Source organism: Callithrix jacchus, chromosome 1, assembly GCF_049354715.1.
Source record: "Callithrix jacchus isolate 240 chromosome 1, calJac240_pri, whole genome shotgun sequence".
NCBI lineage: Eukaryota > Metazoa > Chordata > Mammalia > Primates > Cebidae > Callithrix > Callithrix jacchus.
Window position 1 is genome coordinate 209,760,912 of NC_133502.1, and position 13,917 is coordinate 209,774,828.

A 13,917-nucleotide genomic window follows, 5' to 3' on the forward strand; every position below is an offset into this window, starting at 1 on the left:
ACCTTTTTTTTTTTTTTTTTTCTGAGATAGAGTCTTACTCTGACTCCCAGGCTGGAGTGGTACAACCTCTGCCTCCCAGGTTCAAGCAATTCCCTGCCTCAGCCTCCCAAGTAGCTGGGATTACAGGCACCCACCACCACGGCTGGCTAATTTTTTGTATTTTTAGTAGAGACAGGGTTTCACCATCTTGGCCAGGATGGTCTTCAACTCCTGACCTCGTGATACACCCGCCTCGGCCTCCCAAAGTGCTGGGATCACAGGTGTGAGCCACCGTGACTGACTGACAAACCCTCTTAGGTGCTGAAGCAATTCTTACAAATATGAATGCATTTAGCATATAAATACGGTGAACTTGAAGTCTGACTGGCTGTTCTGGTCCTCTCTGAAAAAGAGCAAACGCCAAGTCCAGATCATTTACTCAGTTACACATTTAATATTGGAATCACGGGGCAATCTATTCTTTTTATAGACTGAGTTCTCTTAAACATTATAAGAATATGAAATAGCTGGGCACAGTGGCTCACGCCTGTAATCTCAGCACTTTGGGAGGCCGGGGCGGGCAGATCACCTGAAGTCAGGAGTTCGAGAGCAGCCTGGCTAACATGGTGAAACCCCATCTCTACTAAAAATACAAAAAATTAGCGGGTGTGGTGGTGGGCGCCTGTAACCCCAGCTACTTGGGAGGTTGAGGCAGGAGAATTACTTGAACCCAGGAGGCGGAGGTTACAGTGAGCCAAGATCATGCCATTGCACTCCAGCCTGGGTGACAGAGTTGAGACTCTCCTAAAATAAAATAAAATGAAATGAAATAGAAAAACCACCTTCATAGGAAAGATTAGGATTTTGTTCTTTTTGCATTTCTGTACCTAATTCAAATCTTCCTGGGGGTAAAAACTACTTACTCACTAAGGGAATAATTCAGTTATTTCAAACAATTTTTGAGGGTCTCTACTCACCCGTTTGATGCTGCATGATGATCCGGGATTCTTGTCTGTGACCCTGATGGGCCATTCCGAGGCCTATTTACAGAAACTTATCTCAAGACCTTCTGTGTGGGTCATCTTAGAACCCAGGGACTGCCTTTGTCCACAACCTTGGGTTTCAGTCATATCACTACCGAATTCTTCCCTCTGTTCACAGAAATCTGGTAACTACATCAATGAGGTAGTTTCTACAGAGCTGATTAGGTTTTTTATTTCTTTGCTTCATAAGATTTGAAAATGTCTGAAGACCTTGAAACATCACAGTATTGATAACTGACGCCTATGGAAGGCCTACTGCATAGTGGGCATCAGATTACATGTTCTTCATTTGTTGTTAATGCACTCAATCCTTTTTTTTTTTTTTTTTGAGACAGAGTCTCACTCTGTCACTCAGGCTGGAGGTGCAGTGGTGCGATCTTGGCTCACTGCAACCTCTGCCTCCTGGGTTCAAGCGATTCTCCAGCCTCAGCTTCCTGAGTAGCTGGGATTATAGATGCATGCCACCATGCCTGGCTAGTTTTTTGTAGTTTTAGTAGAGATGGGGTTTCACCATGTTGGCCAGGCTGGTTTTGAATTCCTGACCTTAGGTGATTCATCTGCCTCCGCCTCCTGGAATGCTGGGATTATAGGCGTGAGCCGCCATGCCTGGCCTAATTCACTCAATTCTAACAACACTTGAATTAGGTCCTATGATTTTTCTCATTTACAGATAAAGGAATGGAGCACAGGGAGATTAGGTATTATGCCCAAAGTCATGTTGCCAGAGCCGTGTTCTCACCTGGGACTTTGATTTTCCTGAACATCCTTGTAGAACCGTATAACTCTTGTAATGATTAAAATGATTTCGGCTCTCTCAAGAGTTTGTATGACTGCTCAGTCATGACTTCACACATATATTCACATGGGCTGATGTCTGCTTTTCACACATGTGCTTGGATGGCAAATCCATTCTGTGTTTGCCCTAAGAAGTTGATCTTTCTGGCTGGGCGTGGTGGCTCACGCCTGTAATCCCAGCACTTTGGGAGGCTGAGGTGAGTGGATCACGTGAGGTCAGGAGTCTCTTGACACCAGCCTGACCAAGATGGTGAAACTCCACCTCACTAAAAAAACACAAAATTAGCTTGGCATGGTGCCTCAGCTACCTGGGAGGCTGAGGCAGGCGAATTGCTTGAACCTGCAAGATGGAGCTGAGATCATACCACTGTCCTCCAGCTTGGGCAACAGGAGCGAAACTCCATCTCAAAAAAAAAAAAAAAAAAATCCCAGATGGAAGCTTGAGCTGAATTTTTAATGAAACCTGTGTGAAGCAGTGAGGGAAAAAGGAGTGCTAAAATTATATCACTTTTAGAGCAGAGAATTTTATACATATTGATGAATTTTTGTTGTTGTTGTTGAGACGGAGTTTTGCTCTTGTTGCCCAAGCTGAGTGCAATGGTGCAATCTCGGCTCATTGCAACCTCTGCCTCCCAGTTTCAAGTGATTCTCCTGCCTCAGCCACCCAAGTAGCTGGGGCTACAAGTGTGTGCCACCGTGCCTGGCTAATTTTGTATTTTTAGTAGAGATGGGGTTTCTCCAGGTTGGTCGGGCTGGTCTCGAACTCCCGACCTCAGGTGATCCGCCCGCCTTGGCCTTCCAAATTGCTGGGATTATAGGCATGAGCCACCGCACCAGACTGATGAATTCTTTTAAAACTTTTCAAAAACGCTGACAGCTAATTTTGTTTTTTTCAAAATGGGAACCACTTTGTTTATCTTGATTATAAAAATGATATATGCTCACAGTAAAAAATTAAACACTCCATGAAGTCCAAAGGAGGCAAAAGTCGTTCTGATTCCCGCTACCCCAGTAATAACCTGTGGTACAGTGTGGTGACGACCTTCTAGACATTTTTTTTTTGGCAAATATATACACAGATGACTATGTGTATATCAAATTGGCATATGGATGTGTGTGTAGGTGTATCCATCTATCTCCATGTCAAGAAATATAGATCATGCTGGGCACAGTGGCTCATGCCTTTAACCCCAGCATTTTGGGAGGCTGAGATGGGGTGGATTACCTGAGGTCAGGAGTTCGAGACCAGCCTGGCCAACATGGTGAAACCCTGTTTCTATTAAAAATACAAAAATTAGCTAGGCCTGGTGGCATACGCCTGTAGTCCTGGCTACTCGGGAGGCTGAGGCAGGAGAATCACTTGAACCTTGAGGCGGAGGTTGCAGTGAGCCGAGATTGCACCAATGCCCTCCAGCCTGGGTGACAGAGCAAGACTCCATCTCCAAAAAGAAAAAAAAAAAAAAAGAAATATGGATCTCCATTATCCCCTTAACAGTGTAGAATAATCCACTGTATGGCTCTGCCATTATTCATGTGTATAATCATAAGTTAATGGATCTAAATGTATGGTTTCCAGTATTTGGAAATTACAAACAGGCTGTGATGAAGATCCTTAAACACGTGTCTTCATGCACTCGGCCAGTTATCTTCTTGGGATACGATTAGTGGAGTTTAGAGAAAAATCACCCGCATTTGGGAGGGTATATACTGCTGCCTTTGATCCATTAAATCCAGCCATGGATTCTCTGCAAACTGAAGCCTCCCCCAGCTGCTCTTCCATTCTGCTGGGTCTTCATGAGGGTGTAGCATAGCCTCACATCCTAAATTAAAGCCTGTTCACTGGCTGCTGCTTGGGTAACTGGCAAGAGAAAAGAGCCTTTGCCTCTCCTCAGCTGGGGAATTTCCAAATCCTGAAACTGACGGTCCAGACACAGTAAACAGCTTGGCCACAACAATCTCTGCATCCGCCTCCCTCCGGTCTGTCTGGGCGGGGCATGCTGGTAATCAGGTTTTCACCCTGTGACGAGCTTGAGCATCCTTTTCTGAAAGGAGATGAAGGAGATAAAAGGGCCTGGGCTCAGAATTTTGCAAACAGAACCCCCGGACTGTGCCAAGACAGAGATGGCCAGCTAATTCTCGTTTATCCAACAAGCCGTGCTAATTGCTGGGGAGACCCAGAGAAATGAGACCCAGTCCCTGCTCGTGGGAGTTAGCTGTGTAGTAGAGTTGATAGATCCATGGGGCCATAGAGTGGGTGTTGGGGATGGGGGAGAAGCTACTCCATCATCATAGACTTCCAAGTGTCCTTCCAGCAACACTAGCCACACAGTCTGCCTTTAAAATCCCCTGGTAAGTCACTCAAAGTGATTTTTTTTTTTGAGACGAAGTCTTGCTATTGTCCCCCAGGCTGGAGTGAAATGGCACAATCTTGGCTCACTGTAACCTCTGCCTCCCAGGTTCAAGCAATTCTCCTGCTTCAGCCTCCTGAGTAGCTGGGATTACAGGCATGAGCCACCACACCCAGTGTCAAAATGATATTTTCAAGTGTCTAAGTGTCTACCATTTACATCGTCTGGGTGTTGGGGATTGAGGTCTGTTAGGAAGTGGCGCTTTTATTATCATTGGAATAGGTGGATGAGGATACCAGCCTTCCTCTGGCAGGACCAAAACACTGGCCATCTGGAGAGTGAGGACATTTGGGTGGTCTCAGACTTGGGCATGGGTATACCGTAGGCTTCAGAGATCCCCAAAGCAATTCTCCTCCAAACATCCTCTGTATCTGGTTTTTCTAAGCTCGGGTTCTGGATTTGTGCTGACCTCCACAAATCTTTTTTAAATTTAGAGCATTTCCTATTTTCATACCGTGAATCTAAGGGATTAAGCTACTCTCTGTAGAATGTTCTACCTTCTGGATTTGACTGAGTGGTTCTCTACTGAGAGTTTACATGGTTCCTTCTTTCCTGTGTCTAAGATACCTCACTGAGTAACTCAGAGGGAGAAAGCAGAAAAAAAAAAGTCAGCGAATATAGAAAAGATGAGAGATGAGAATTATGGAGTTACAACATTTTACATAATGGGAATTTCCAGAACATCTCACTAAGCAACTACAGACATTACATTATTTTCAAGCACGCCTGGAACATTTATGAAAATCGACCATTTATCTTGCCAAAAAGCAATCTTTTGTTAATGCCAAAAGAATGGATTGAACAAACAACATTTTCTGATCACCATGTACTTCAATAAGAAATAAATAACAAAAAATGTAGAAATAGATTAAACCTCTTTATATAATTTACAGGTAAAAAGAAAGCATAACATGTTTTAGAATATGCTTAGAAGCGAAAATAATGAAAATTCCACACGTCAGAATCAGAACATACTTGAGGTTTACGATATAAGAAAAAAGGCTGAAAATCAGTAAGCCAAGCATTTAACATGAGAAGTTAGCAAGAGAACAGCTGAGTCAATCCTAAGAAAGTAGAAAAAAGAAAATGCTGGGGCCGGACGTGATGGCTCACGCCTGTAATCCCAGCACTTTGGGAGGCCGAGGTGGGTGGATCACGAGGTCTAGAGATCGAGACCATCCTGGTCAACATTTTTAGTAGAAACCCCGTCTCTACTAAAAACACAAAAAATTAGCTGGGCATGGTGGCGTGTGCCTGTAATCCCAGCTACTTGGGAGGCTGAGGCAGGAGAATTGCCTGAACCCAGGAGGCGGAGGTTGCGGTGAGCCGAGATCGCGCCATTGCACTCCAGCCTGGGTAACAAGAGCGAAACTCCGTCTCAAAAATAAATAAATAAATAAATAAAAGAAAGAAAAAAGAAAATGTTACAGGTAAGAGCAGAAATAAATGAAACAGACAGCACCATGAAATAGATGTGACTAACAGAGCTGAATTTTGTGGGTTTTTTTAAATTAATACAACTGTCAAACCTTTGGCAAGATGAATTAGGAAACAGAGGTGAGACCCATAAAGTATAGCAGAATTGACAGGAAACATGACTTCGGAAGAAGAACAAATTTTAAAAATGTAATAATATGGTGCGACTTTATGCCAATAATTTTAATCAAATTGCACAAATTTTACATTTAAGACGTTTTAAATGTAAGCGATGTTTAAACCACTTACAAAATTGAATTTGTGATTAAAAATCTTCATATCGGCTGGATGCAGTGGCTCACACCTGTAATCCCAGCACTTTGGGAGGTTGACATGGGCAGATCACTTGAGGCCAGGAGTTTGAGACCAGCCTGGCCAACATGGCGAAACCCCGTCTCTAGTAAAAGTACAAAAATTAGCTGGGCATTGGGGTGCACACCCATAATCCAAGCTACTGGGGTGGCTGAGGCAGGAGAATGGCTTGAACCCGGGAGGCGGAGGTTGCAGTGAGCTGAGATCGCACCACTGCCCTTTAGCCTGGGCAACAAACAGGAAAAGAAAATAAAAAGACAACTATATGTTTACACTTAACAGAATGCAACTATCCTTCCCGCAAATGAAGACATTCTCAGTCTCTCCCCAAGATGAGGAGATGCAAAAATTTCCACAGCCATTGTACCCATCACTGGACAATGTTAATAACCCCTCAAACCCAGTCACAGTGCTGGCTGAATATTCTATTATCTAAATACTGAATTGGAGACTTAACTTCCAATAAAACTTGTGAAAACTTGTTGTCAGCTGGCTAGGGTTCTTTGCCTTATGAGTGACCTGAATCTTCATCCTGAGGTGTGTGGATCCTTGGTGGTCCTGCCTTTTTTGACTGTCATGGTTTTTCACTTATTTTTATGGTTAGACACGGAAGTCCTAATGGGCATCCTAGAGCATCCACAGGGGTTCAGATGTGGTCCTCCCTACCTCCACTGTGGCTGCAACCCAATTTCTCCTTGTAATAAGGATCAATCATCCCACGCAGTAGAGTAACCCCTTTCTTCTATTGGTTCAGTGGCGTGAAGACTCACATCCAATTCAATGGAGCTGTAGTTGGGTCCTCTGGTGGAAGGAGTCCTCTCTCGGGAGCCATGACCATGACCTCCAAACCTGCAGAGCTCAGAGCTGTGAAGATGGGAGAAAAATTCTGCAAGTAGGTTATTAGGTATGCAGGGAGAGGAGCCACTCCCACGTCTATCTGGAATCCTGTATTCTGGTGACGGGAGAGAAAGCACCATATATTGATTTCTGATCCAAAGCATAAATGGTATCCTGTAAGATAGAAGTCAAATCCTTTAAAGTTCTTTCACCCTGGACAATTTTCTCTTTAGAGATCATTTATCTTACCAGAAATTTGGTATGGTAAAGCACATTTTAGAGGCAAAGACAGGGAAGTGAGACCTGAGGCTTGAGACAGAAAGGAAAGAGGACCGTGGAGAGAAGGCAAACGGAGGGCCCCAGACTTTGTGTTGTTCATGTCCTTGAGTGGGGCATTAGGAGGGAGAAGATTCAGTAGAGGAGTTTTGCTATGAGAAGAACAGAATTGCCATGCATTGCTATAAAAACAGTCTCAAGGAGAGGGGGTCAGCACTTCCAGGTGCCACAGGAAGAGACGAGGAAGCCAGCAGAGAAGGAAGAGCCACAGGAAGCCAGCAGGAAAGATGAGCCATAGGAAGCCAGCAGAGAAGGATGAGCTTGGCTCTGGGCTTCCCTCGCCAGGGCGCCCCTTTTCTGTGAACTCTTGTGCCTGAATGTCATTGACTGGTTTTTGAGGCTTAAAGCAGAAAAGCACCATGTGACTTGGCTTAGGAATTGCTCTTGGGCAAATCTATAGATCCTGGTCTCTTTACATCTGCTTTCCCAGAAGTCAACAGTGGGAACTCCCGTTTCTCCACTGGTGGGTACAAACGGAAAGTGTTCCTGGGTATTTTTGGTTCTCAGCCCCATCTTCCAGCCTGGAGGGGAGGGTTGTAACAGTTCACAACATGAACTCTAGTGAAAAATCCAGTTACTCCAGCAGCAAGAGCCCCAACTTATGAGAGGCAGGTGGCTTCTGCCCTCAGACTGGCTCTTGTGCAGGGTGAGAAGATCTTATCAGAGTCTTCTCTGATAGGACTCACCTGTTTGGCACCCATTGGTGCTGTTCATGGTCCTGAACTACAGCTCTCTCTCGCGCTCTCTCTCTCTCTCTCTCTCTCTCTCTCTCTCTCTCTCTCTCTCTCTCTCTCTCTCTCTCTCTGATAGAATTTTGCTCTGTTGCCCATGCTGGAGTGCAGTGGTGCAATCTTGGCACACTGCAACCTTCGCCTCCAGGTTCAAATGATTCTCCTGCCTCAGCCTCCCCAGTAGCTGGGATTACAGGTGCATATCACCACACCCAGCTAACTTTTGTATTTTTAGGAGAGACGAGGTTTCACCATTTTGGCCAGGCTGGTCTTGAACTCCTGACCTGTGATCCTCCCACCTTGGCCTCTCAAAGTGCCGGGGTTACAGGCGTGAGCCACAGAACCCGGCCCAGCTTCTGGTCTCTATTGTACTCTCCTTCCATTTTCCAGAGTCAGTGGTGACTCCAGTCCAGCCTCGCCCAGGAATTGGGAATTAAGTGAGCAAGGGCATGAGGGGAGAGGGGAAAATGGCTGGAATCCTTTGGAGAACACTGCTGCTGGGACCCTTCAGGAAAGAAAATGGGACTTCTTCTTTTGGTCATCTTTGACAAAGTGTTACAATTACCAAGACCTCTGAGAAGTTGGGAAGTGCATGACACTGCTACACCACATCCCTTTGCTGGTAAGTTCAGAGAAGGGGATGGAGACCCAGGACTGCGAATTCCTGGAGTGCAGGGTCAATGTTGGACTACCTAATCACCTCGCCAGTGTACAGGGCAGGCATTCAATAAATGTTGGTTGAACAGGTACGATGTTGTATGTGGCCAGGCATGGTGGCTCACGCCTATAATCCCAGAACCTTGGGAGGCCAAGGTGGGTGAATCATGAGGACAGGAGATCAAGACCATCTTGGCCAACACGGTGAAACCCTGTCGCTACTAAAAATACAAAAATTAGCTGGGCGTGGTGGCGCGTGCCTGTAATCCCAGCACTTTGGGAGGCCCTGGCAACCACTCGCCTGGGGTCAGGAGTTCGAGACCAGCCTGGCCAACATGGTGAAACCTCATCTCTACCAAAACTACAAAAATTGTCTGGGCATGGTGGCAAGTGCCTGTAATCCCAGCGACTTGGGAGGCCAAGGCAGGAGAATCACTTGAACCTTGAAGGCAGAGTTTGCAGTGAGCCGAGATCACGCCATTGCACTCCAGCTCAGGCAACAAGACTGAAACCGTGTCTCAAAAAATAAATAAATAAGTTAAATAAATAATTAAGACAACAATGAAGTTTGACACATTGATTGACGTTTCGTTTCATGAAAGATTTCTCTGTAGCATGTGATGCTGTTTTATAGCATTTTACCCACAGTAGAACTTCTTTCAAAATTGATGTCAAGGCCAGGCACGGTGGCTCACACCTGTAATCCCAGTATTTTAGGAGGCCAAGGTGGGTGGATCACCTAGGTCAGGAGTTGGAGACCAGCCTGGCTAGCATGGTGAAACCCTGTTTCTACTAAAAATACAAAAAATTAGCCTGGTCTGGTGGCACGTGCCTGTAATCCCAGCTACTTAGGAGGCTGAGGCAGGAGAATCGCTTGAACCCGGGAGGCAGAGGTTGCAGTGAGCCAAGATCTCACCACTGCACTCCAGTCTGGGCAATAAGAGTGCAACTCCATCTCAAAAAAAAATTGGTATCAATTCTCTAAAACCTGCTTCTTTATCAACTACATTTCTATATTTAAAATGCTTTGTTGTTAATTCAAATTGCACCAGGAGTAGATTCCAACTCAAGAAACCACTTTCTTTGCCGTTCGTAAGAAGCAACTCATCATTCACTCAAGTTTGATGATGAGACTGCAGCAATGCAGGCACATCTTTAGGTGTCACTTCTACTTCCAGTTCTCTTGCCGTTCCCACCACGTCCGCAGGTCCTTTGTTTACTGAAGTCTTCATCTCCTCAAAGTCACCCACAAAGCTTGGACTCAACTCCTTTCAAACTCTTGGTAGTGTTGATATTTTGACCTCCTCCCAATGTCATAATGGCATCTAGAATGATAAGTGCTTTCCAGTAGGTTTCAATTGACTTTGCCCAGATCCAGACTTGAAAGTGGAAAGGACTCTTTGGTCCGCGGGCTGCAGAATGGACTTTGTGCTAGCAGGCAGGGAAGCAACATTCATCTCCTTGTGCATTTCCAGCAGAGCTCCTGGGTGCCTAGGTGTGTTGTCAGTGAGCACTAATGTTTTGAAAAAAATATTTTTTTCTGAGCAGTAGCTACCAACGGTGGGCTTAAAATATTCAGCAAACCATGCTGTAAACAGATGTGCAGTCATCTAGGCTAGAGCACTGACTGAGTAGATTTGGCATCATTCTTAAGGGCCCTAGGATTTTCAGAATGGTAAATGAGGGGTGGCCTCAAGTTAAAGTCACCAGCTGCACTAGTCCCTAAGGAGAGGCTAGTGACATGAGAGTCAGCCTGTCCTTTGAAACTTCAAAGCCAGGCATTGCCTACTCCTCTCGAGCTATGAAAGTCCTACATGGCGTCTTCTTGCAATAGAAGGCTATTTCATCTACATGGAAAATCTGCTGTTCACCGTGACCACCTTAATCGATGATCTTGGCCAGATCTTCCGGACAACTTGCAGCTTCACCTTGCACTTCTGTGTTTTGTCTTTGTTGTTGTTAAATGATCCTTCACTGAAATGTTTTCCTTTGTGCTTCTTCACTAGCTGGCCATTCCACAGCACCACTGTTGATGTCGTCTATGATGTCATGAGGGTGGCGGCCATCAACATTACAGCCCACAGACTGGGCAGTCCCCAGGATCTCTTTAATGGTTCCAGAGAGTTCTCTGGCTCAAGATCGGTGCCACATCTGTCGAGCAATGCTGGCGATCTCGTCAAAAGTGATATTCCTGCTGTGTTTAATGTTTTTCTGTTTCTTGGTGGTTCCTTAAGGGCTTTGATGATCAGGGCAGAGGCAGAAGGCACCACCTCAATCTGGGCCTGTCTGTTCTAAATGGTCAGTTTCACTGTAATTCTCAGGCCCTTCCAGCCACCCGTTGCCTTGGCAATGTCATCATCAGCCTTTTTTGGAGATGGAGCCAGGGAACTGGTCTCGGGGGCCAGTGCAGAAGTGGCACTGACCTTACCCCTGGTGCACCTCAGGTATATGACTTTGATCTCGCTGGGGACACACTTCGGCAGCATGGTGGAGACAGCTGGTGTTGGATGAACACGGATTCGGGACGACTGAAGAAAGTTGCACCTTGGTCTCCTCCGAGCTGAAAGCCGAAAGTGCACTTTTATATTATGGAGACAGTTTCTTTCCTTAAGCCTCGCGAACCAACGTCTGCGAGCTTCAGACTTTTCTTCTGCAGGTTTTCACCCCTCTCAGCCTTTACAGAATTGAAGAGAGGTAGGGCCTTGCTCTGTATTAGCCTTTGGCTTAGGGGAGTGTTGTGGCTGGTCTGATCTTTTTTTCTTTTCTTTTTTTTATTGAGACGGAGTTTCGCTCTTGTTACCCAGGCTGGAGTGCAATGGCGCAATCTTGGCTCACCGCAACCTCTGCCTCCTGGGTTCAGGCAATTCTCCTGCCTCAGCCTCCTGAGTAGGTAGGATTACAGGAATGCACCACCGTGCCCAGTAATTTTTTGTATTTTTAGTAGAGACGGGGTTTCACCATGTTGACCAGGATGGTCTCGATCTCTTGACCTCATGATCCACCCGCCTTGGCCTCCCAAAGGGCTAGGATTACAGGCGTGAGCCAGCGCGCCCGGCCTGATCCTTTATCCAGACCACTCAAACTTTCTCCCTATCAGCAATAAGCCTGCTTCACTTTCTAATCATTCATGTGTCATTGGAGCGGCGCTTTTAATTTCCTTCAAAACCTTTTCCTTTGCATTCACAACTTGGCTAACTGCTTAGTGCAGGAGGCCTAGCTCTCAGCCTGTCTTGGTTTTTGCCATGCCTTCCTCATTAAGGCTAATCATTTCTAGCTTTTGATTTGAAGTGAGAGACATGTGACACTTCCTTTCACTTGAACACCGAGAGGCCATCGTAGAGTTATTAATTGGCCTAAATTCAGTATTATTACATCTCAGAAAATAGGGAGGCCAGAGCAGAGGAACAAAGATGGGGGACAGCTGTTGGTGGAATAGTCAGAACACACACTTTTATCAACTAAGTTTGCCATCTTATGTGGGCATGGTTTGTGGCACCCAAAACCAATTACAATGGTAACATCAAAGACACTGATCACAGGTCACCATAACAGATATAATAAAAATGAAAATATCTGACATATCGTGAGAATTGCCAAAATGTGACACTGAGACCCGAAAGTGAGTACATACTGTTTGTTGGGATTCACTAGGGGTAGCTGGCAAAATATTAAGGGAAATACAGGGAAGTGATAGATTATAGTCTCAAAGCTTTTAGAAGGCCGAAAGGTTTCAATGAGACCAACGGAAGGCAGCCAGTTCTTACGTTAGAGCTGCAGGTCATAGAGTAAAGATTGAGAATAATAAAAGCGGCCGGGCACGGTGGCTCACACCTGTAATCCCAGCACTCTGGGAGGCCCAGGTGGGTGGATCATGAGGTCAAGAGATCAAGACCATCCTGGCCAACATGGTGAAACCCCCTCTCTACTAAAAATACACAAATTAGCTGGGCATGGTGGCACATGCCTGTAGTCCCAGCTACTCAGGAGGCTGTAGCAGAATTGCTTGAACCTGGAAGGTGGAGGTTGCAGTGAGCCGCGATTGCACCACTGCACTCTAGCCTGGCGCCTGGCGACAGAGCGAGACTCTGCCTCAAAATAAATAAATAAATAAATAAATAAATAAAAGCTTCCCCAATTAAGTCTGTTTACCCCACATTCCTTTGTCTCTAGCTGTTTGCTCATGTAAACTCTGTGTTGGGTGGCCCTCTCAGGGGGAGGTGTAAGGGGAACTACCCCCGTTCATGGTGTTTATTCTGGGCCCGGGAACAAAGACCTTTTATTTGTAAAACTTCTCTTTTAACCTTTGAAAATATTTCAGTGAAGGATCTTTTAACCATGTTAATTGTCCACAAGGCTGTTGACTTAGAACCTCTGTTATTAAATCTGTACTGAATAAATGTGAGGAGGAGCAGTGAGTTGGTTAGCTGCAATTGCCCTCTGAACGCAGTTGATGACACAAATCACTGTACTGGGTGTGAGAGTGTATTTCATTCATCCGTCGCTAAGTCAAAATTGTGCCAATACACCTGCTCAATGCAGAGTTGCCAAAAGCCTTCCATTTCTAAAAGAAAACACCGCATCCGTGACTCAGTAAAGCAAAGCCCAATCAAAGGAGGGGCATCTGCACTCAGGATACGTTTTGCTTTCATCCTGCCTCTAAGGAGGGCAAAAAGGCTAACATGTAAGTTTCAACTATGTGTCAGGCATTTCATTTAATCCTCATGGGAGATTATCACAAATTTCCCAATCAAGCATCAGCCTCCTATAAGTTAGCCTCCTGAGTGAGACTCCAGTGAGGAGTCTATGGTGTGAACCCAGGTCTGGCTGATACCAAAGGCCATGTTTTTTTCACCGTCACTGGATACTTCCTTCTTATGCAAGGAGAGAGATGCAAATTCTATAAGAGAAAAGTGGGTTTGCAATCCACACAAGCATCTTGGTTAATGTCTGGAAAAGGTTAGAAAGTTGATTTTGTAAGCCAAGTGTGACATGGTGGGTCATGCCTGTAATCCCAGCACTTTGGGAGGCCGAGGTGGGCAGATCACCTGAGGTCAGGAGTTTGAGACCAGCCTGGCCAATAGAGTGAAACCCTGGCTCTACTAAAAATACAAAATTAGTAGGCACTGTGTCACTTATCTGTAATCCCAGCTACTCAGGAGGCTGAAGCGGGAGAATTGCTTGAACTGGGGAGGCAGAGATTGCACCATTGCACTCCAGCCTGAGCAAAAAGCGTAAAACTCTGTCTCAAAAAAAAAAAAGGTTGATTTTGTGATGGCAGCTGTTGCTAATCCGGGTGTGGAGTCAGGAGCTTAGGACTAGGGTTGGAGAGAAGAAGAGGATGAG

The 13,917-nt window shown here is 45.5% G+C and overlaps 1 pseudogene; it reads right to left on the reverse strand.

The window, feature by feature from the left end:
* Positions 1–7,920: 7,920 nt before the first annotated feature.
* On the reverse strand, positions 7,921–13,280 carry LOC128929071 (large ribosomal subunit protein uL11 pseudogene; annotated as a pseudogene).
* Between the last annotated feature and the right edge of the window lie 637 nt (positions 13,281–13,917).